Here is a 23,811-nt window from a genome sequence, read left to right as displayed (position 1 = left end):
CTTTCCAGATTGTGAGGTGTTTTTTTTTCAGAAAGCCGTTCTTATCATGGAGAGATTGAAAGTGTTAATACAAGTTAAATTGAATTTTTATCAGATCTTCTGCTTATTAAATTATTGGACAGAATAGTTAACATGATCCTCTCTACATTAAGAATGGCTTTCTGAACTTTTAAGGTAACGATTTCTTAAAAAAATACAATTTAATAACAAAAAAAAAACAGTTATTTTTACGATTCGAAAGAGGGAGGCGGTGGGAGGGGGAGGAATTGGCGCGTTGAAATAAAATTCGTTGAATTTCAAATTCGCTTGATACCCCCACCCTTCGCCACGTCATGACAGAAACAAAACTTTGACGAGATGTAATCTATTTCATTTAACTTCCGTTTGACCCCGGGCTAGAGTGCAGACACGTGCGGAGTGTGTGGGTGTGTGGGTGGAAGTTTTATTGTTTTATTACTTTCATACTTTCATTATTTTCCGTCTTTCTCTCCCCCTCTCTCTCTTTCTGTCTCTCTCTCTCTCTCTCTTTCTCCCCCCTCTCTCTGTTTCTCTCTCTCTCTCTCTCTCTCTCTCTCTCTCTCTCGTGCTCACATGAAATAAACGCGGGAAGAAATATGTTTGGGTGGAATTTGCCATTTCACGAAACGTCGTGGTTAGAGACACATGTATTTTTACTGGGAGTTTTCACTAGAAGAAAAGTAAGTAATTTTTGGTATAATTTGTGATTTTATTTCAGCATTTCTTTTATGTAAAATAATAATCTTGTTTTTTTTTTAATGTTTAAAGTGAATAATAAAAAAAAAATGATATTTTATTTAAGTTATTATAATTACCTCGTGTTATTAAACGAAAAAAAAAATGAACAGACACTACACATTTCGTTCTTTATATATAATTTTCAGTATAATTTATATCTATGTGTACAGTAATACAAACCCTATATTTGTTAATGAATATCACTTAAATAAACCACTCTACAGATGGATGTGATATTTGGAATATGCTGTAACATTGATAAAGACGAACTAAGGAACAGTTACGTCATAGACACAAAATATACGTATGATTATAATAGGAAAAAAACAAAAACCTGCAAAAGTATATGCAGTTATGCTACCGTGCCGAAATAAAAACGGTATTATTTAGAAATCTATTCTTTGTATTCTAACATTGTAATCAAGTTGTCGTGAAACTTGAATTTCAAATGAAAAAACGAAAAAAACAAAACAAAAAAGGAAATACAAAAACACGGTAACATAAATGCATAATTACTAATTATGTCTTTCTGGCTAAACGTAGTAACCGTTTCTTTTTTCTGTATTTGTATAAAAATTAGTACATGTTTTTTATTAGATATTGAAATCCATGTTATTAGGTTGAAATGGGCGCTTCTACACTATTGGGACGAGATTTCAGAATTGTAGGAATGCGAGTTAATGCGACAGTTGATGTTGAATTCGAAAGTGATTTTGGAGCCTTTAAACTGTCATTAATAATAATAAAACAGATACTACACTTTGAATTATTTGCTAATAATTAAAAAAAATATTTTCGTTAACAGATATTACACATTGATCGTTGTTTTTATTTGATTTGATGTTTTTTTATTTTTATTTATTTTTTTATTGATCTTATTTTTATTTAACATTTGATGGTTGTTATTAAATTGTTAGATGCTTGTACGGAATGGTTACAAAACGCCCTCCTCTCTCCATTTTAAGAACGACTTTCGGAATGCCCGTATCCCAATCTCTCCATGTTAAGAACGGCTTTCTAACGCCGACACTTGACTTCGCACCGATACGCGAATGACGATTCATAGAAATTAAAGCTGTTGATTTTATGTATTGAATTTTACACGACTTTCTCGGCCCTCGTGACAAGATCAAAGTGTAGTATCTGTTCTCTCAGTTACGAAACTGTCCGCCACCGGGCTTTCTGGATAGGTTAAGGTGTTTTCATACTAATCTTCGTTAGCAAGGACCGACTCCACATTTGTGGGAGCTTGGACCCGGAAACCGATCCCCTTTTTTGGGAGACTGGAATCTCGGGACCAACACCACTAGCTGGTAGTTGAGACCTGCTTTTGTTGTTTTTTTGCATGCGTTTTTTCTTCGTTCCGGTCTCTTCCCTCTAGAGACAGGGGATGGTCTAATTTCTCCACACTTAATTGCCTGAGCAGCACTGACCTGCCAGGCCCAAACTTTGTCTATCTTCGCTGCTCTCCCAGTGGATCGAGCAGACAGGGCTCTCTTTCTCGCTTCCGTTGGGGTAAGTTAGTGGGTAGTTGGGAGCTTGGACCCGGAAACCGATCCCCTTTTTTGGGAGACTGGAATCTCGGGACCAACACCACTAGCTGGTAATTGAGACCTGCTTTTGCTGGTTTTTTGCATGCGTTTTTTCTTCGTTCCGGTCTCTTCTCTCTAGAGACAGGGGATGGTCTAATTTCTCCACACTTAATTGCCTGAGCAGCACTGACCTGCCAGGCCCAAACTTTATCTATCTTCGCTGCTCTCCCAGTGGATCGAGCAGACAGGGCTCTCTTTCTCGCTTCCGTTGGGGTAAGTTAGTGGGTAGGGTGACGTGGGGTAGGGCGGGTGCTTCGTTTCTGCTCCCCTCTGTGGGCAGGGATTCCTATCCCCTCTCTCTCTTAATTGCGACGCGGCACTCTGGCCCGCTAGCACCCACTGCGTCTTTCTTCTCTGCTCTCCCCCCCTCGCGGGGGGATCTGAGCTGCTAACCCGACATCCCCGTGAGGGGAAGTCAAAAACTCTAATTTCTTCAAAGTCCGCTCCTCCCCCTCCATTCCCCTGGGTTTTCTTTTCCCCCACTACACTTTGGTCTGCGTCAGCGGCCAGTGCAACCGCCACGATGCCAGGCAGGAGGGGTACGTTACCCCAAATGCGCAAGATTTATTAATAAATAATAAACTAGACAAAATACTTTGAGAAATTCGCTCAATATATGTTAACGTGACATAACTTGACATATATTCGGTGGTTTTTTTAATAGTATTTTGTCTAGTTTATTATTTATAACACCTTTTCCCGAACTTACCGTGTTAAAGAGACAGTCGGTCGCCATTTAGAATTTTCCAATACATCGGTAAACACTGTATGCTTTTCGAGCGCTGAATAAACATGTTAAACTGAATCAAAACACGAAAATTATATCCAGTTTGGTAGAAAAGTAATTTATCTTGCCTTTGATAACATTTATTTGTTATATATTTGTTTATTGACAGCTTTTTCGAATCTATGTGTACAGTAATACAAACCCTATAATTATTTCATGTCATTAAACGAAAAAAAAAAGAACAGATACTACACGTTTCCTTTTTTTACAGATATCATTGTCAAATAAAATGTATATTTATTTATAATTTGTTGTATTTTTAATCGTTTGCTGCAAACTTTAAATCGAGTATTAATCTTCTGTTTGAGAATATGTGTTAAATTATCGATGGTTTTATATTGTATTTTTTTATTTATTTATAATTTTATTTCAGCATTTATTTAATATAGAATAACCACGTCGCTTATTTAATCATAAATAAAAAAAAAAAAAAAAAAAAATTATTCTATAAAAAGCATTTTCATTCCAAAATACTGAAATCGCCATTAAATAACCTGGAAAAGGGTTGATATGGCGTATAAGCAAAAGGCAGACTAAGAAATCAAGGGCAGATAATCGGAAATCTTGATTGTCTCCCTTGACGAACTTGTCTCCACGGAATTTCACGAGTGTTGTGGTCGGCGTTACGGAAATTACCGACCGTTTACTGATTTTATTTGTTTAGTTTTTTTTCACCTTTGTTTGGTTGAGAGATGTTTGAGTACTCGTGCAGTTTATTGACCACCGGTGTGAAATATTAACGTCGTATTTATGTGTGCTTTCCACCTAACAGTCGAATGACGTTAAAATTGATTTACACACTCACTTGTAAAGTCGCCAATAGTAAGATGTCCAAAAATTACGAAAAACGTTTACTCATTTTATTTGTTTAAATAATATTATATGTAGACTTTCACCTAACAAATTAAAAAATTAGAAGACGTTAATTTAGATTTAAATTAAAAATATTTGTCTGTCTGTCTGTCTATCTATCTAGCTGTACTGTATCTCTCCAACTACATCCTCTGTCTGTCTGTCTCTTTAACCTCGCATCGGCTCTCTGCTTGGTTCCTTATTTCAGCCCACCAAACTGGATATAATTTCCGTGTTTTTATTAAATTAAACATGTTTATTCAGCTCGAAAAAACAGTGTTTACCGATATATTGGAAAATTCAAAATGGCGCCCGACTCTCTCTTTAACACGGTAAGTTCGGAAAAAGATGTAATAAATAATAAACCAGACAAAATACTGTTAGAAATTCGCTCAATATATGTTAACGTGACATAACTTGACATATATTGGGTGGTTTTTTAATAGTATTTTGTCTAGTTTATTATTTATAACACCTTTTCCCGAACTTACCGTGTTAAAGAGGCAGTCGGTCGCCATTTAGAATTTTCCAATACATCGGTAAACACTGTATGCTTTTCGAGCTGAATAAACATGTTAAATTGAATAAAAACACGAAAATTATATCCAGTTTGGTAGAAAAGTAATTTATCTTGCCTTTGATAACATTTATTTGTTATATATTTGTTTATTGACAACTTTTTCGAATCTATGTGTACAGTAATACAAACCCTATAGTTATTTCATGTCATTAAACGAAAAAAAAAAAAAAGAACAGATACTACACGTTTCCTTTTTTTACAGATATCATTGTCAAATAAAATGTATATTTATTTATAATTTGTTGTATTTTTAATAGTTTGCTGCAAACTTTAAATCAAGTATTAATCTTCTGTTTGAGAATATGTGTTAAATTATCGATGGTTTTATATTGTATTTTTTTATTTATTTATAATTTTATTTCAGCATTTATTTAATATAGAATAACCACGTCGCTTATTTAATCATAAATAAAAAAAAAAAAAAAAATTATTCTATAAAAAGCATTTTCATTCCAAAATACTGAAATCGCCATTAAATAACCTGGAAAAGGGTTGATATGGCGTATAAGCAAAAGCCAGACTAAGAAATCAAGGGCAGATAATCGGAAATCTTGATTGTCTCCCTTGAAGAACTTGTCTCCACGGAATTTCACGAGTGTTGTGGTCGGCGTTACGGAAATTACCGACCGTTTACTCATTTTATTTGTTTAAATAATATTATATGTAGACTTTCACCTAACAAATTAAATAAGAAGACGTTAATTTAGATTTAAATTAAAAATATTTCTCTGTCTGTCTGTCTATCTATCTATCTATCTAGCTGTACTGTATCTCTCCAACTACATCCTCTGTCTGTCTGTCTCTTTAACCTCGCATCGGCTCTCTGCTTGGTTCCTTATTTCAGCCCACCAAATTAGTTCAGTTTTTTTATATTTTTTTTTATTCATAATTTGATTTCAGTATTTATTTAATATAGAATAACCGGGTGTGTATTAGTACTGGACACATAGATTCGAAACAGTTGTCAAAAAACAAATATATAACAAATAAATGTTATCAAAGGCAAGATAAATTACTTTTTTACCAAACTGTATATAATTTTCGTGTTTTTATTAAATTAAACATGTTTATTCAGCTCGAAAAAACAGTGTTTACCGATATATTGGAAAATTCAAAATGGCGACCGACTCTATCTTTAACACGGTAAGTTCGGAAAAAGATGTAATAAATAATAAACTAGACAAAATACTTTGAGAAATTCGCTCAATATATGTTACCGTGACATAACTTGACATATATTCGGTGGTTTTTTAATAGTATTTGGTCTAGTTTATTATTTATAACACCTTTTCCCGAACTTACCGTGTTAAAGAGAGAATCGGTCGCCATTTCGAATTGATATTTAAAAAAAAAAAAAAAAAAAGAATCCTAGCTACTGAGTTGTAGTCGACAATCGTAACATATCCCAAAATTACGAAAATGCAATCATTAAAGAATTTCCTAATTTTTTGTTTATTACAACAACATTGCAAGAGTAAGATTAGTAAATGTGGATGTGTATTTTCCCCCCTAAAGTCCAACCCTATCCTCACCGTGGTAGGGGGGTGTAACGTTGTAATTGAACAACAACTACACGGCTAAATGGGCTCTGGCAAAACAAAATCCAGGAAATGACGTCCGTCATCTGGTCGTCTTTTTATACGCTTGCATGTGGCGAGCAAAGAAGACGTGTTAAGGAAGGAGCAGGCTGAAAGGAGAACATTCCCCGAACAAAAAAAGAAAAATGGGCCTTACCCTATCCCTTTCCCTTATCCTAACCCTAACCCCTCCCGTTTGCTTCCAAGGCCCCATTTGAGCGTGTTCTCCTCCGCAGGCCTGCTTCTCCAAATTTCCCCGACTTTGCAGGTAACTGGTTTGGAGGCTTTCTAAAGCTCTTTTATCAGTGTCGGGGTGTTGAGTCCACACTTCCAGCTCAACAAATACCTGCAGTGCAAGGTGCGCTTCTCCGAATTTCCCCGAAGAGGGAGCGACACGTGCTCGTGTTTCTACTGTGTAATGCATGCGTGCCTCCACTTGACTACGGATGACTAGAGTAATACTAAAATAGTTTGTGTGTGCTCACAAGCTGCTTGAAGGGCGCTGGTAATATTATTCCTACTATCTATCAACTACGAGCTGGGGCGGTAATGCAATGATGGACCTCCGATTAATAATATCCGATACGATAGTAGGAATGGCAGTTTTGTGAGCTTTCATAGGCTCTTCCACATTCACGCACAATCTTGTGGTATCTCTCTAGGAATCCTGTTGGGTAGAGAGAACAAGAAGTCCCTTCCCTCGTTTTGGAAGGTTGTTCGCAGCAACGCTTGTTTTATATGGTGCCCTCTTTAGGGAGTTCAACACCTTGTTGTACGGAACCCGATCAAAATCCAGTTAATGATGGCATGAGTTTGTTGCGTCCGTCATCTGGTCGTCTTTTTATACGCTTGCATGTGGCGAGCAGAAAAGACGTGCTCGAGCAGGCTGGAAGGAGAACACTCCCCCGAAAGAGAAAAATGGGCCTCCCTCTCTCCCGTGTGCTTCCATCAAGGCCCAAATTGTGTGTGTTCTCCTTCGCAGACCTGGTCCTCCAACTTTCCTCGACTTTGCAGGTAACTAATCTGGAGCTTTTCTAAAGCTCTTTTCTCAGTGTCGAGGTGTTGAGTCAACTCCCAGCTCAACAAATACCTGCAGCGCAAGGTGCGCTTTTCCGAATTCCCCCGAAGAGGGAGCGACACGTGCTCGTGTTTCTACTATGTAATTCACGCGTGCCTCCACTCGACTACGGACGACTAGAGTAATACTGCTATTAGTTTGCGTGTGCTCACAAGCTGCTTGAAGGGCGCTGGTAATATTATTCCTACTATCTATCAACTACGAGCTGGGGCGGTAATGCAATGATGGACCTCCGATTAATAATATCCGATACGATAGTAGGAATGGCAGTTTTGTGAGCTTTCATAGGCTCTTCCACATTCACGCACAATCTAGTGGTATCTCTCTAGGAATCCTGTTGGGTAGAGAGAACAAAAAGTCCCTTCCCTCGTTTTGGAAGGTTGTTCACAGCAACGCTTGTTTTATATGGTGACCTCTTTAGGTAGTTCAACACCTTGCTCTCCTTGACTCTTCTCATTGTCGAGGTTCTGAGTCCGGTTCCAGGTGTACAAATAGGTGCAAGTCTGGATAGGGAATCTCCCCAAGTGGGTGAGCCTACGCTCTTTCTTATCAGGCGACACGTGCTCGTGTTACTACATAATGCATGCATGGCTCCATTCGACCAGGAACGACTAGAGTAATACTACCATTAGTTTGTGTGTTCTCACAAGCTGCCTGAAGGGCGCTGGTAATATTATTCCTACTATCTATCAACTACGAGCTGGGGCGGTAATGCAATGATGGACCTCCGATTAATAATATCCGATACGATAGTAGGAATGGCAGTTTTGTGAGCTTTCATCACCTCCTCCTCATTCACGCACAATCTTGTGGTATCTCTCTAGGAATCGTGTTGAGTAGAGAGAACACTTCCGTTTTCTGCTCCGCCTTTTATTCCGAGTAGAAACCGCCTTTTTCGGAGGATGTTCGTAGCAATGCATGTTTTATGTAGCGCTCCACTTTGGGGAGATCATCACCTACCTGGCCAGACTGTCCTTTCCTGTACGGTACCTGGTAACTAGTGGATTCCACCCTTTCCCTCCTTTTTCAGTTTGATGGCGACCACGACCAGCCAGAGGTGAGTAAAGCATCAAGCGTTTCTTCTTTTCGGTTTCAGTTTTTGTAATTGACAAGTTTAATTTTCCTCTTTTGTATTACTGCAGCTTCTAGTTAGAATCAGCATAAGTCCTCAGTTAAGTATTTCTTTCGTTGTGTTGCTAGTGATTAAAACGAATGCCTTTCTGCTTATATTTCCTTTAACCAACTTTTGCAAGTCTAACCAAAAATATTCACCCATGCTTGATCATAACCAGAATTATTTTTCTGTTACAGGTATTTTATTTTATTACTACATAATGCATGCATGGCTCCATTCGACCAGGAACGACTAGAGTAATACTACCATTAGTTTGCGTGTGCTCACAAGCTGCTTGAAGGGCGCTGGTAATATTATTCCTACTATCTATCAACTACGAGCTGGGGCGGTAATGCAATGATGGACCTCCGATTAATAATATCCGATACGATAGTAGGAATGGCAGTTTTGTGAGTTTTCATAGGCTCTTCCACATTCACGCACAATCTTGTGGTATCTCTCTAGGAATCGTGTTGAGTAGAGAGAACACTTCCGTTTTCTGCTCCGCCTTTTATTCCGAGTAGAAACCGCCTTTTTCGGAGGATGTTTGTAGCAATGCATGTTTTATGTAGCGCTCCACTTTGGGGAGATCATCACCTACCTGGCCAGACTGTCCTTTCCTGTACGAAACCTGGTAACGAGTGGATTCCACCCTTTCCCTCCTTTTTCAGTTTGATGGCGACCACGACTAGCCAGAGGTGAGTAAAGCATCAAGCGTTTCTTCTTTTCGATTTCAGTTTTTGTAATTGACAAGTTTAATTTTCCTCTTTTCCATTACTGCAGCTTCTAGTTAGAATCAGCACAAGTCCTCAGGTAAGTATTTCTTTCGTTGTGTTGCTAGTGATTAAAACGAATTCCTTTCTGCTTATATTTCCTTTAACCAACTTTTGCAAGTCTAACCAAAAATAATCACCCATGCTTGATCATAGCCAGAATTATTTTTCTGTTACAGGTATTTTATTTTATTACTACATAATGCATGCATGGCTCCATTCGACCAGGAACGACTAGAGTAATACTACAATTAGTGTGCGTGTGCTCACAAGCTGCTTGAAGGGCGCTGGTAATATTATTCCTACTATCTATCAACTACGAGCTGGGGCGGTAATGCAATGATGGACCTCCGATTAGTAATATCCGATACGATAGTAGGAATGGCAGTTTTGTGAGCTTTCATAGGCTCTTCCACATTCACGCACAATCTTGTGGTATCTCTCTAGGAATCCTGTTGGGTAGAGAGAACAAAAAGTCCCTTCCCTCGTTTTGGAAGGTTGTTCGCAGCAACGCTTGTTTTATATGGTGCCCTCTTTAGGGAGTTCAACACCTTGTTGTACGGAACCCGATCAAAATCCAGTTAATGACCGCATGAGTTTGTTGCGTCCGTCATCTGGTCGTCTTTTTATATGCTTGCATGTGGCAAGCAGAAAATATGTGCTCGAGCAGGCTGGAAGGAGAACACTCCCCCGAAAGAGAAAAATGGGCCTCCCTCTCTCCCGTGTGCTTCCATCAAGGCCCAAATTGTGTGTGTTCTCCTTCGCAGGCCTGGTCCTCCAACTTTCCTCGACTTTGCAGGTAACTAATCTGGAGCTTTTCTAAAGCTCTTTTCTCAGTGTCGAGGTGTTGAGTCAACTCCCAGCTCAACAAATACCTGCAGCGCAAGGTGCGCTTTTCCGAATTCCCCCGAAGAGGGAGCGACACGTGCTCGTGTTTCTACTATGTAATTCACGCGTGCCTCCACTCGACTACGGACGACTAGAGTAATACTGCTATTAGTTTGCGTGTGCTCACAAGCTGCTTGAAGGGCGCTGGTAATATTATTCCTACTATCTATCAACTACGAGCTGGGGCGGTAATGCAATGATGGACCTCCGATTAATAATATCCGATACGATAGTAGGAATGGCAGTTTTGTGAGCTTTCATAGGCTCTTCCACATTCACGCACAATCTAGTGGTATCTCTCTAGGAATCCTGTTGGGTAGAGAGAACAAAAAGTCCCTTCCCTCGTTTTGGAAGGTTGTTCACAGCAACGCTTGTTTTATATGGTGACCTCTTTAGGTAGTTCAACACCTTGCTCTCCTTGACTCTTCTCATTGTCGAGGTTCTGAGTCCGGTTCCAGGTGTACAAATAGGTGCAAGTCTGGATAGGGAATCTCCCCAAGTGGGTGAGCCTACGCTCTTTCTTATCAGGCGACACGTGCTCGTGTTACTACATAACGCATGCATGGCTCCATTCGACCAGGAACGACTAGAGTAATACTACCATTAGTTTGTGTGTTCTCACAAGCTGCCTGAAGGGCGCTGGTAATATTATTCCTACTATCTATCAACTACGAGCTGGGGCGGTAATGCAATGATGGACCTCCGATTAATAATATCCGATACGATAGTAGGAATGGCAGTTTTGTGAGCTTTCATCACCTCCTCCTCATTCACGCACAATCTTGTGGTATCTCTCTAGGAATCGTGTTGAGTAGAGAGAACACTTCCGTTTTCTGCTCTGCCTTTTATTCCGAGTAGAAACCGCCTTTTTCGGAGGATGTTCGTAGCAATGCATGTTTTATGTAGCGCTCCACTTTGGGGAGATCATCACCTACCTGCCCAAACTGTCCTTTCCTGTACGGTACCTGGTAACTAGTGGATTCCACCCTTTCCCTCCTTTTTCAGTTTGATGGCGACCACGACTAGCCAGAGGTGAGTAAAGCATCAAGCGTTTCTTCTTTTCGATTTCAGTTTTTGTAATTGACAAGTTTAATTTTCCTCTTTTCCATTACTGCAGCTTCTAGTTAGAATCAGCACAATCCTCAGGTAAGTATTTCTTTCGTTGTGTTGCTAGTGATTAAAACGAATTCCTTTCTGCTTATATTTCCTTTAACCAACTTTAGCAAGTCTAACCGAAAATATTCACCCATGCATGATCATAACCAAAATTATTTTTCTGTTACAGGTATTTTATTTTAATAAAAATTAACAAAATAATTAACATACACTCAGTAAAATGCAATGTACTAAAGTAACATAAATAAAACAAAAACAAAATGTAAAAATAATAATGCAAAATACAAGTAGTTATTACAGGTTTCAACAGCAACAGCCATGACCCTGTCATCCCAATATTGGATGCAGTTCCAGAAACTCATAAAGTAAGTATTGATATCTTCTTCTAATTATAATTTTTTAAAAAAAGAAAATTTCACAAAAAATAAAATACTGTGATCTAAAGGAAAATAAACCGAAAAAAAAAATGTAAAAATAATAATGCAAAATACAACTAGTTATTACAGGTTTCAACAGCAACAGCCATGACCCTGTCATCCCAATATTGGATGCAGTTCCAGAAACTCATAAAGTAAGTATTGATATCTTCTTCTAATTATATTTTTTTAAAAAAAGAAAATTTCACAAAAATTAAAATACTGTGATCTAAAGGAAAATATACTGAAAAAAAAAAAATGTAAAACTAATAATGTGAAATACAACTAGTTATTACAGGTTTCAGCAGTAGCCGTTACGCTCTCATCCCGATCTTGGATGCAGTTCCAGAAAGTCATAAAGTAAGTATTGTTATTTCCTAATTATAATTTCCAAAAAAATAATTTCATAAACATAAAATGCTATGAAATAAAGGAAAATAAATAAAACAAACAAACCAAAAAAAGAAAAAAACAATTAAAAAAAAAAGAAAAAGTTATTCAAGTTTTCAGCACCAGCAGCAGCAACACCCATGACCCCTCTCATCCCCATCTTGGAAGCAGTTCCAGAAATTCCTAAAGTAAGTAATAATATATATTTTTTTTTATAAGCAACTCCAACTTCCCATCGAATTCATAAAGGTTTCATTTATTGTATCAATGTGTCTTGGTGGTGCTGCAACAACTACCTTGATTTATTTCTAATTTTCTAGTGATTGTTGAGACTTCAGGACTCTAAACCACCTTTTCAGCACTTGTTTTGTACCAGCTGCTGAATTTGCTTTGTTTTAGATGGGTTTCAGTTAATTTCTTAATTTACTTGATTTCTTTTTTGTCTAATGACTTTTGATGATTCCAGCTTCTAATTGGCCCTTTCTTTTCTTGTTCTCCAGTACCGTTGAACATTACTCGCTTTTTTTCGCACCTGATAAATTTTGCTAATTAATTTTTTCTCTTTTTGTTCCAGACTTTATCCTGTCTATTAACTTTTATTCTCTTTCTAGTTCTCTTGCAGCGTTGAACATTACTTGTTTTTGACTTATTTTTACTAGTGAGTGTTGAGACTTGAAGATTCTAAAAGAGCATTTCTTTACAGCACCTGATAAATGGCATCCTATTTACTTGATTTCTTTTTTGTCTAATGACTTTTGATGATTCCAGCTTCTAATTGGCCCTTTCTTTTCTTGTTCTCCAGTACCGTTGAACATTACTCACTTTTTTCGCACCTGATAAATTTTGCTAATTAATTTTTTCTCTTTTTGTTCCAGACTTTATCCTGTCTATTAACTTTTATTCTCTTTCTAGTTCTCTTGCAGCGTTGAACATTACTTGTTTTTTTTACTTATGTTTAGCATACGCACAGATTTGGTAAAGTTAGCCGAAAACAATTATATATAACATTTCTTCAGTTTGAACTCATTTTTGCCGAGAGAGATAGGTTTCCTTGTTCATGTGGATTTGCCTAAAGTAAAGTATGTAAATGCATGAACAATATGCTTTGTAATTATATACAAATATTTACATTACTATTGTTTGTTTTTTTTATTACATTTTTACCTCAAACAAGGCACTTTGCCACTATCAGGGGGAAACATCTACTGGGGTACTATGTAGGGATTTGGGCAGGGAGGTGTTGGTTCACGTTGCACTTGAACTTATGCATGTCAGTACAGTTGGGGAAGCAGTGACCTGGAATGGAATTCCAAATTCTAGCAGTTCTGGGGAAGAAACTACTGGAGTAGAAAGATCTTTTAAATGTAGGGATCTCTACAGTGTGGGGGGTGGGATTTTGCAGCTTGTCGGGTCTGTCGAGGGTGTTTACGTTGTGGGGGCACAAATGCTTGCAGTTCATCAGAGCATTCACCATTATAATAGTTGTAGAACAGGCAGAGGGATGCAACGTTTCGACGATGGGACAGAGGCTGAAGCTTAGATGCCAGTTTAGGGCCTATCAGATTTGCGACTCTCTTTTGAACCCTGTCAAGGAGCGAGAGACTAGTAGCCGATGCACCAGCCCAAATATGACAGCAATACTCCATACATGGGCGAATAGTGGCCTTGTTAGAGAGGTACAGGATACTTTGGGGTGTTAGAAGTTTTCTAGCACGGTAGAGAGAGCCCACCTTCCTCGCAGCAGCCCTGGCAATGCTCTCGATGTAATTGTTCCAGCTATAATTATCATTTTCATTATGGATCAGTAATATAATTTTACTACTGTTAATATATTCTAATAAATTATAATATATTAAATAACTATAAAAACTAAAACTAATAATTAAAAACAAAAAAATCATGATTAGATACTAAAACATAACTTATAAATTAGCGCTAAATTAAGTTATAACCGATCAAATAATAAACACTAAACCTCGACATAAATGTAAATATCAAAATGTTAAATTGTATAAATACTGAAAGATTAAACACTAATACTAAAATAATACTTTAAAACCAAAAATATACCAGAGAATAAGTGATAAGCTGTTCTAAAAATAAACTTATTACTAGTAAAAATATCTTGCTGATCCATATAAGAAAATGATAATAATAATGGCATATTAAAAATGAGCAATTATTAGAATAACGATTGCGCTCAAATTCGAGTTTGCCCTTTACACGCCTTTGCAGTAATATTTATGCCCCAAAACTGGAAAATGTGGCTGATTACTTGGACCTGAAAGTTCTAAACTAGCATAATTGTCTGGCATCTCAGTACTTTGTACAAAACTAGCATTTTATCCCTGGGAGTTTGGGGGTTTTGTGTTGAGCCAAACAACGAAAAACGCGTGGTAGCAGGGAGGAAGGCTAGAACCCGTTACGTGTTTGCGTGTATGACCACTGGCAGTGACGTAGGTTTAAATTAAAGCTAGAGAAAAGAAAGCACGGCATGACTTACAAATACATCGTGGATTAAAGCAACCCCCTAGCTATTTGTCGCGTGAAGTAATAATTACACTTATATATATTTTTTCTTTTATTTTTAACTTTGACACATTAACCATTATTGATTAAGGGTCATATGAATTTATTACGTTAGATCCATGGCCAAGGAAACTATATCTAACATTTCAGTGGTTTATACTATAAGTTGTACACTTTCACTTTTATAGATATATCCATTTCAAAATTACTCGGACTTGTAACGACATGATTCCATTTCCGTTGGATTAAAACTTGTCTCTTTTTTCTTTTTATTTAGCAACCAGCCGAAACTTCTCCCAGAAGAAGACCACTCCCATCCAAAATTTCTACAAGAACAGGATAGCCGCCGCCACTTCAGGGTCCTGGATATGACCTTAAACTGTATCCGATGGTAAAGCTCCATAAGCGGGCTTGGGGAGTGTGGAGCCACCCTTTAATTACCATTGCTCCCAGGTCCACTCTGACCCGGAGTGGTAGTACCTGTTAGGGTCCCCACTGTGGGTTACATATTTTTCTTCTAATAAACCTTTAAAAACTATAAGTCTATTTTCTGTGTTATCTATTTGTTATACATCATGTGCCCCGAATTAAATTGTGATATTCGTTTTCAGCATATTCGAAAAGATTAAAAAAATCGACATAGAATTACATATCAAATATAAAAAAAAAAAAAGCTAACCCTGACCCCCAACTCTAATCCATCCTAGAGACAATTTGATCAAAGAGGAGCAGCATGAATACCAGCAATAATGTATGCCAAAAAAAAAAAAAAAAAAAATTACTTAATATTGGTTTGAACTATAAAGAACTCTGCACTTGTAGAGTTTTCGTAATTTTTGGATATATTACTATTTTCGACATGACAATTAACTACGTATGGAGGTTGGCTTTGTTTTAATATGCAGGGAGACGACGGTCTCATGACAGTCACCTCGGTCTTGTTCTAATTTGAGCCTGAACACTTGTTATGTTCCAAAGTAAATAAACGCTTTAAAATAAGTTAAAACAAAAAGAACTTCTCAGATATTAATCAAGGCAGATAAATCAAGTCAGAGTTTCCTTTAGGAAACCATATGAAAATATACTCACAAATATATGTATATATATACATATATATGTGTGTGTGCTTTCTCAAGGGAGATAATAAAAATAAGAGTTATCTACCTTTAAAAAAACATGAAAATGTACTAACAAATATATATATATATAGTAATTTATGAAATATATATGGCGATTAAGCTACACTGAATATTCGGCGTTTCATCCACTATAGGATTCGTTAATTTATGAAATATATATGGCAATTAAGCTACACTGAATATTCGGCGTTTCATCCACTATAGGATTCGTCAGGCTAACGAATCCTATAGTGGATGAAACGCCGAATATTCAGTGTAGCTTAATCGCCATATATATTTCATAAATTACTAACGAGCTCTACCAACGTATTGAGCAGTTTTGAAGTAAATACTTAAAGTTTATGCATAAATCTATACTTTCGTATATTAATTTTATGTGAGTAAATGAAGTAGTTATATATATATATATATATATATATATATATATATACACCTTCTTAATTTACTCACCTAAAATTAATATACGATTATTCGTTTTCAGCATTCCTGACCAAATTGAGGGTTGGCCCCTTTCATATGCCGCCTGTACAAACATGGTCACCAGTGATTTTCATTACAAAAGTACACGCATTAATAAAACTAGCTCTAAGACTATTTGTCTCAGTTAATTTTCCTTGCGATATTCGATTTCAGCATACCTGAACAAACTGAGGTTTTGTCCCTTTCATATGTCGCCTGTTCAAACATGGGCGCCAGTGAGTTTCATTACAAAATACACGCATTAATAAAACAAGTTCCAAAACTATTTGTCTCTGCTAATTTTCCTTGCGATATTCGTTTTCAGCATACCCGAACAAACTGAGCGTTGGGCCCTTTAATACGCCGCATGTTAAAACTGTTCAAACATGGTCGCCAGTGATTTACATTTAAAAATACACGCATTAATAAAACTAGCTCGAAAACTATTCGTCTCAGCTAATGTTCTCAAATGTTCATATTTCTCTCTCTCACAATATATTATACGATTCATTGGATGCCTTTTTTTCAACTTCATCGAAACAAAGTTAAACTTGAATTTCTTGAATAAATAAAAATGGATCAAATTACGTGATTTTTGGAATTTGTTCATCTCCGTCATGTGACTGGTCCATACAGATTTTATGCCATTTTTATGTTCGAAATAGTCTAGAAAATGGTGCTAAATCAAGTAAGACTAAGATTAAGTTCATACAGTTATTGCCATTTAGTTTATGGCAGTTCTATATTGGAAATAGGCTACTAATTCTGGTGAATCTAATAAGACTTAGATTAAGTTCATACAGTAATTTCCCTTGATTTTATTCCATTTTTCTGTTGGAAATAGTCTAGAAAATGGAGCTAAATCATGTAAGACTAAGATTAAGTTCATACAGTTATTGCCATTTAGTTTATGGCAGTTCTATATTGGAAATAGGCTACAAATTCTGGTGAATCTAATAAGACTTAGATTAAGTTCATACAGTAATTTCCCTTGATTTTATGCCATTTTTCTGTTGGAAATAGTGTAGAAAATGGTGCTAAATCATGTAAGACTAAGATTAAGTTCATACAGTTATTGCCATTTAGTTTATGGCAGTTCTATATTGGAAATAGGCTACAAATTCTGGTGAATCTAATAAGACTTAGATTAAGTTCATACAGTAATTTCCCTTGATTTTATTCCATTTTTCTGTTGGAAATAGTCTAGAAAATGGTGCTAAATCATGTAAGACTAAGATTAAGTTCATACAGTTATTGCCATTTAGTTTATGGCAGTTCTATATTGGAAATAGGCTACAAATTCTGGTGAATCTAATAAGACTTAGATTAAGTTCATACAGTAATTTCCCTTGATTTTATTCCATTTTTCTGTTGGAAATAGTCTAGAAAATGGTGCTAAATCATGTAAGACTAAGATTAAGTTCATACAGTTATTGCCATTTAGTTTATGGCAGTTCTATATTGGAAATAGGCTACAAATTCTGGTGAATCTAATAAGACTTAGATTAAGTTCATACAGTAATTTCCCTTGATGTTATGCCATTTTTATGTTCGAAATAGTCTAGAAAATGGTGCTAAATCAAGTAAGACTAAGATTAAGTTCATACAGTTATTGCCATTTAGTTTATGGCAGTTCTATATTGGAAATAGGCTACAAATTCTGGTGAATCTAATAAGACTTAGATTAAGTTCATACAGTAATTTCACTTGATTTTATGCCATTCTTATGTTGGAAATAGTCTAGAAAATGGTGCTAAAAATCGCATTTACTTCTATACAAAATGTAAGAAGATTAGAACAACTTTGGAACGAACGGTCGAATAAGAACTCGGGATCAATGGCTGTAGATGCTGGAATATCAATAAGTCAAAACTGGTAGCATATCATTGGGACCGTTAAAGATATATTTCCCAAGATCTCCGATCAACAGAAGGGTCGTATCACATCACATCTACTTCTATAAAAATTTAAGAAGATTAGAACAACGTTGGAACGACATTCGAATAAGAACTCGATATCATGGCTCTAGATGCATGAATATCAATAAGTCAAAACTGGTTGAATATCATTGGGACCGTTAAAGATACATTTCCCAAGACCTCCGATTAACAGAAGGCTCCTATCACATCACATTTACTTCTATACAAATTTAATAAGATTAGAACAACTTTGGAACGACATTCCATTAAGAACACGAGATCATGACTGTAGATGCATGAATATCAATAAGTCAAAACTGGTAGCATATCTTTGGGACCGTTAAAGATAAATTTCCCAAGATCTCTGATTAACAGAAGGCTCCTATCACATCACATCTACTTCTATAGAAATTTAAGACCGTTAGAAAAACTTTGGAACCACATTAGAATAAGAACTAGAGATCATGGCTGTAGATGCAGGAATATCAATAAGTCAAAACTGGTTGAATATCATTGGGACTGTTAAAGATAAATGTCCCAAGATTTTCAATTAATAGAAGGGTACTATCACATCCCATCTGCTTCTTCCTTTTGCTTTTATTTAGAAATTTTAGGATTCTATTCTACTTTTATACTTGTTCCTCTTCTTGCTTTTGCTTTTATTTAGAAATTTTAGGATTCTATTCTACTTTTATACTTGTTCCTCTTCTTGCTTTTGCTTTTATTTAGAAATTTTAGGATTCTATTCTACTTTTATACTTGTTCCTCTTCTTGCTTTTGCTTTTACCTAGAAATTTTAGGATTCTATTCTACTTTTATACTTGTTCCTCTTCTTGCTTTTGCTTTTATTTAGAAATTTTAGGATTCTATTCTACTTTTATACTTGTTCCTCTTCTTGCTTTTGCTTTTATTTAGAAATTTTAGGATTCTATTCTACTTTTATACTTGTTCCTCTTCTTGCTTTTGCTTTTATTTAGAAATTTTAGGATTCTATTCTACTTTTATACTTGTTCCTCTTCTTGCTTTTGCTTTTATTTAGAAATTTTAGGATTCTATTCTACTTTTATACTTGTTCCTCTTCTTCCTTTTGCTTTTATTTAGAAATTTTAGGATTCTATTCTACTTTTATACTTGTTCCTCTTCTTGCTTTTGCTTTTATTTAGAAATTTTAGGATTCTATTCTACTTTTATACTTGTTCCTCTTCTTGCTTTTGCTTTTATTTAGAAATTTTAGGATTCTATTCTACTTTTATACTTGTTCCTCTTCTTGCTTTTGCTTTTACCTAGAAATTTTAGGATTCTATTCTACTTTTATACTTGTTCCTCTTCTTGCTTTTGCTTTTATTTAGAAATTTTAGGATTCTATTCTACTTTTATACTTGTTCCTCTTCTTGCTTTTGCTTTTATTTAGAAATTTTAGGATTCTATTCTACTTTTATACTTGTTCCTCTTCTTGCTTTTGCTTTTATTTAGAAATTTTAGGATTCTATTCTACTTTTATACTTGTTCCTCTTCTTGCTTTTGCTTTTATTTAGAAATTTTAGGATTCTATTCTACTTTTATACTTGTTCCTCTTCTTGCTTTTGCTTTTATTTAGAAATTTTAGGATTCTATTCTACTTTTATACTTGTTCCTCTTCTTGCTTTTGCTTTTATTTAGAAATTTTAGGATTCTATTCTACTTTTATACTTGTTCCTCTTCTTGCTTTTGCTTTTACCTAGAAATTTTAGGATTCTATTCTACTTTTATACTTGTTCCTCTTCTTGCTTTTGCTTTTACCTAGAAATTTTAGGATTCTATTCTACTTTTATACTTGTTCCTCTTCTTGCTTTTGCTTTTACCTAGAAATTTTAGGATTCTATTCTACTTTTATACTTGTTCCTCTTCTTGCTTTTGCTTTTACCTAGAAATTTTAGGATTCTATTCTACTTTTATACTTGTTCCTCTTCTTGCTTTTGCTTTTATTTAGAAATTTTAGGATTCTATTCTACTTTTATACTTGTTCCTCTTCTTGCTTTTGCTTTTATTTAGAAATTTTAGGATTCTATTCTACTTTTATACTTGTTCCTCTTCTTCCTTTTGCTTTTATTTAGAAATTTTAGGATTCTATTCTACTTTTATACTTGTTCCTCTTCTTGCTTTTGCTTTTATTTAGAAATTTTAGGATTCTATTCTACTTTTATACTTGTTCCTCTTCTTGCTTTTGCTTTTATTTAGAAATTTTAGGATTCTATTCTACTTTTATACTTGTTCCTCTTCTTGCTTTTGCTTTTATTTAGAAATTTTAGGATTCTATTCTACTTTTATACTTGTTCCTCTTCTTGCTTTTGCTTTTATTTAGAAATTTTAGGATTCTATTCTACTTTTATACTTGTTCCTCTTCTTGCTTTTGCTTTTATTTAGAAATTTTAGGATTCTATTCTACTTTTATACTTGTTCCTCTTCTTGCTTTTGCTTTTATTTAGAAATTTTAGGATTCTATTCTACTTTTATACTTGTTCCTCTTCTTGCTTTTGCTTTTACCTAGAAATTTTAGGATTCTATTCTACTTTTATACTTGTTCCTCTTCTTGCTTTTGCTTTTACCTAGAAATTTTAGGATTCTATTCTACTTTTATACTTGTTCCTCTTCTTGCTTTTGCTTTTACCTAGAAATTTTAGGATTCTATTCTACTTTTATACTTGTTCCTCTTCTTGCTTTTGCTTTTACCTAGAAATTTTAGGATTCTATTCTACTTTTATACTTGTTCCTCTTCTTGCTTTTGCTTTTATTTAGAAATTTTAGGATTCTATTCTACTTTTATACTTGTTCCTCTTCTTGCTTTTGCTTTTATTTAGAAATTTTAGGATTCTATTCTACTTTTATACTTGTTCCTCTTCTTGCTTTTGCTTTTATTTAGAAATTTTAGGATTCTATTCTACTTTTATACTTGTTCCTCTTCTTGCTTTTGCTTTTATTTAGAAATTTTAGGATTCTATTCTACTTTTATACTTGTTCCTCTTCTTGCTTTTGCTTTTATTTAGAAATTTTAGGATTCTATTCTACTTTTATACTTGTTCCTCTTCTTGCTTTTGCTTTTATTTAGAAATTTTAGGATTCTATTCTACTTTTATACTTGTTCCTCTTCTTGCTTTTGCTTTTATTTAGAAATTTTAGGATTCTATTCTACTTTTATACTTGTTCCTCTTCTTGCTTTTGCTTTTACCTAGAAATTTTAGGATTCTATTCTACTTTTATACTTGTTCCTCTTCTTGCTTTTGCTTTTACCTAGAAATTTTAGGATTCTATTCTACTTTTATACTTGTTCCTCTTCTTGCTTTTGCTTTTATTTAGAAATTTTAGGATTCTATTCTACTTTTATACTTGTTCCTCTTCTTGCTTTTGCTTTTATTTAGAAATTTTAGGATTCTATTCTACTTTTATACTTGTTCCTCTTCTTGCTTTTGCTTTTATTTAGAAATTTTAGGATTCTAATGAACGAGATTTGTTTACAGGATGATTATTAATTATTGAATACTAATGAACGAGATTTTTTTACCTAGAAATTTTAGGATTCTATTCTACTTTTATACTTGTTCCTCTTCTTGCTTTTGCTTTTATTTAGAAATTTTAGGATTCTATTCTACTTTTATACTTGTTCCTCTTCTTGCTTTTGCTTTTATTTAGAAATTTTAGGATTCTATTCTACTTTTATACTTGTTCCTCTTCTTGCTTTTGCTTTTATTTAGAAATTTTAGGATTCTATTCTACTTTTATACTTGTTCCTCTTCTTGCTTTTGCTTTTATTTAGAAATTTTAGGATTCTATTCTACTTTTATACTTGTTCCTCTTCTTCCTTTTGCTTTTATTTAGAAATTTTAGGATTCTATTCTACTTTTATACTTGTTCCTCTTCTTGCTTTTGCTTTTATTTAGAAATTTTAGGATTCTATTCTACTTTTATACTTGTTCCTCTTCTTCCTTTTGCTTTTATTTAGAAATTTTAGGATTCTATTCTACTTTTATACTTGTTCCTCTTCTTGCTTTTGCTTTTATTTAGAAATTTTAGGATTCTATTCTACTTTTATACTTGTTCCTCTTCTTGCTTTTGCTTTTATTTAGAAATTTTAGGATTCTAATGAACGAGATTTGTTTACAGGATGATTATTAATTATTGAATACTAATGAACGAGATTTTTTTACCTAGAAATTTTAGGATTCTATTCTACTTTTATACTTGTTCCTCTTCTTGCTTTTGCTTTTATTTAGAAATTTTAGGATTCTATTCTACTTTTATACTTGTTCCTCTTCTTGCTTTTGCTTTTATTTAGAAATTTTAGGATTCTATTCTACTTTTATACTTGTTCCTCTTCTTGCTTTTGCTTTTATTTAGAAATTTTAGGATTCTATTCTACTTTTATACTTGTTCCTCTTCTTCCTTTTGCTTTTATTTAGAAATTTTAGGATTCTATTCTACTTTTATACTTGTTCCTCTTCTTGCTTTTGCTTTTATTTAGAAATTTTAGGATTCTATTCTACTTTTATACTTGTTCCTCTTCTTGCTTTTGCTTTTATTTAGAAATTTTAGGATTCTATTCTACTTTTATACTTGTTCCTCTTCTTGCTTTTGCTTTTATTTAGAAATTTTAGGATTCTATTCTACTTTTATACTTGTTCCTCTTCTTCCTTTTGCTTTTACCTAGAAATTTTAGGATTCTATTCTACTTTTATACTTGTTCCTCTTCTTGCTTTTGCTTTTATTTAGAAATTTTAGGATTCTATTCTACTTTTATACTTGTTCCTCTTCTTGCTTTTGCTTTTATTTAGAAATTTTAGGATTCTATTCTACTTTTATACTTGTTCCTCTTCTTGCTTTTGCTTTTATTTAGAAATTTTAGGATTCTATTCTACTTTTATACTTGTTCCTCTTCTTCCTTTTGCTTTTATTTAGAAATTTTAGGATTCTATTCTACTTTTATACTTGTTCCTCTTCTTGCTTTTGCTTTTATTTAGAAATTTTAGGATTCTATTCTACTTTTATACTTGTTCCTCTTCTTGCTTTTGCTTTTATTTAGAAATTTTAGGATTCTATTCTACTTTTATACTTGTTCCTCTTCTTGCTTTTGCTTTTATTTAGAAATTTTAGGATTCTATTCTACTTTTATACTTGTTCCTCTTCTTGCTTTTGCTTTTATTTAGAAATTTTAGGATTCTATTCTACTTTTATACTTGTTCCTCTTCTTGCTTTTGCTTTTACCTAGAAATTTTAGGATTCTATTCTACTTTTATACTTGTTCCTCTTCTTGCTTTTGCTTTTATTTAGAAATTTTAGGATTCTATTCTACTTTTATACTTGTTCCTCTTCTTCCTTTTGCTTTTACCTAGAAATTTTAGGATTCTATTCTACTTTTATACTTGTTCCTCTTCTTGCTTTTGCTTTTATTTAGAAATTTTAGGATTCTATTCTACTTTTATACTTGTTCCTCTTCTTGCTTTTGCTTTTATTTAGAAATTTTAGGATTCTATTCTACTTTTATACTTGTTCCTCTTCTTGCTTTTGCTTTTATTTAGAAATTTTAGGATTCTATTCTACTTTTATACTTGTTCCTCTTCTTCCTTTTGCTTTTACCTAGAAATTTTAGGATTCTATTCTACTTTTATACTTGTTCCTCTTCTTGCTTTTGCTTTTATTTAGAAATTTTAGGATTCTATTCTACTTTTATACTTGTTCCTCTTCTTCCTTTTGCTTTTACCTAGAAATTTTAGGATTCTATTCTACTTTTATACTTGTTCCTCTTCTTGCTTTTGCTTTTATTTAGAAATTTTAGGATTCTATTCTACTTTTATACTTGTTCCTCTTCTTCCTTT

General features: G+C 34.3%; 1 long non-coding RNA gene across 7 annotated transcripts; it reads left to right on the top strand.

Annotated features, from left to right (window-relative positions):
* Positions 1-609: 609 nt before the first annotated feature.
* LOC145271276 (uncharacterized) lies at positions 610-15,022 on the top strand. 7 transcript variants are annotated; one of them, XR_013865800.1, is made up of 5 exons: positions 7,322-8,279; positions 8,534-9,034; positions 9,120-9,149; positions 9,289-11,684; positions 11,819-11,931. It is a non-coding gene; the product is annotated as an uncharacterized LOC145271276 (long non-coding RNA). The 7 variants fall into 7 exon arrangements; XR_013865801.1 differs by adding an exon at positions 14,726-15,022 and having other exon boundaries at positions 8,534-11,684; positions 11,819-11,889; XR_013865799.1 differs by having other exon boundaries at positions 9,120-11,684.
* The last annotated feature ends 8,789 nt before the right edge of the window (positions 15,023-23,811 follow it).

The sequence above is a fragment of the Euprymna scolopes genome, chromosome 46 (genome assembly GCF_053919585.1).
Source record: "Euprymna scolopes isolate OS-2025 chromosome 46, ASM5391958v1, whole genome shotgun sequence".
Classification (NCBI taxonomy): Eukaryota; Metazoa; Mollusca; class Cephalopoda; order Sepiida; family Sepiolidae; genus Euprymna; species Euprymna scolopes.
The sequence above is the reverse complement of the archived record's forward strand: the minus strand, read 5'-3'. Positions and strand labels throughout refer to the sequence as shown.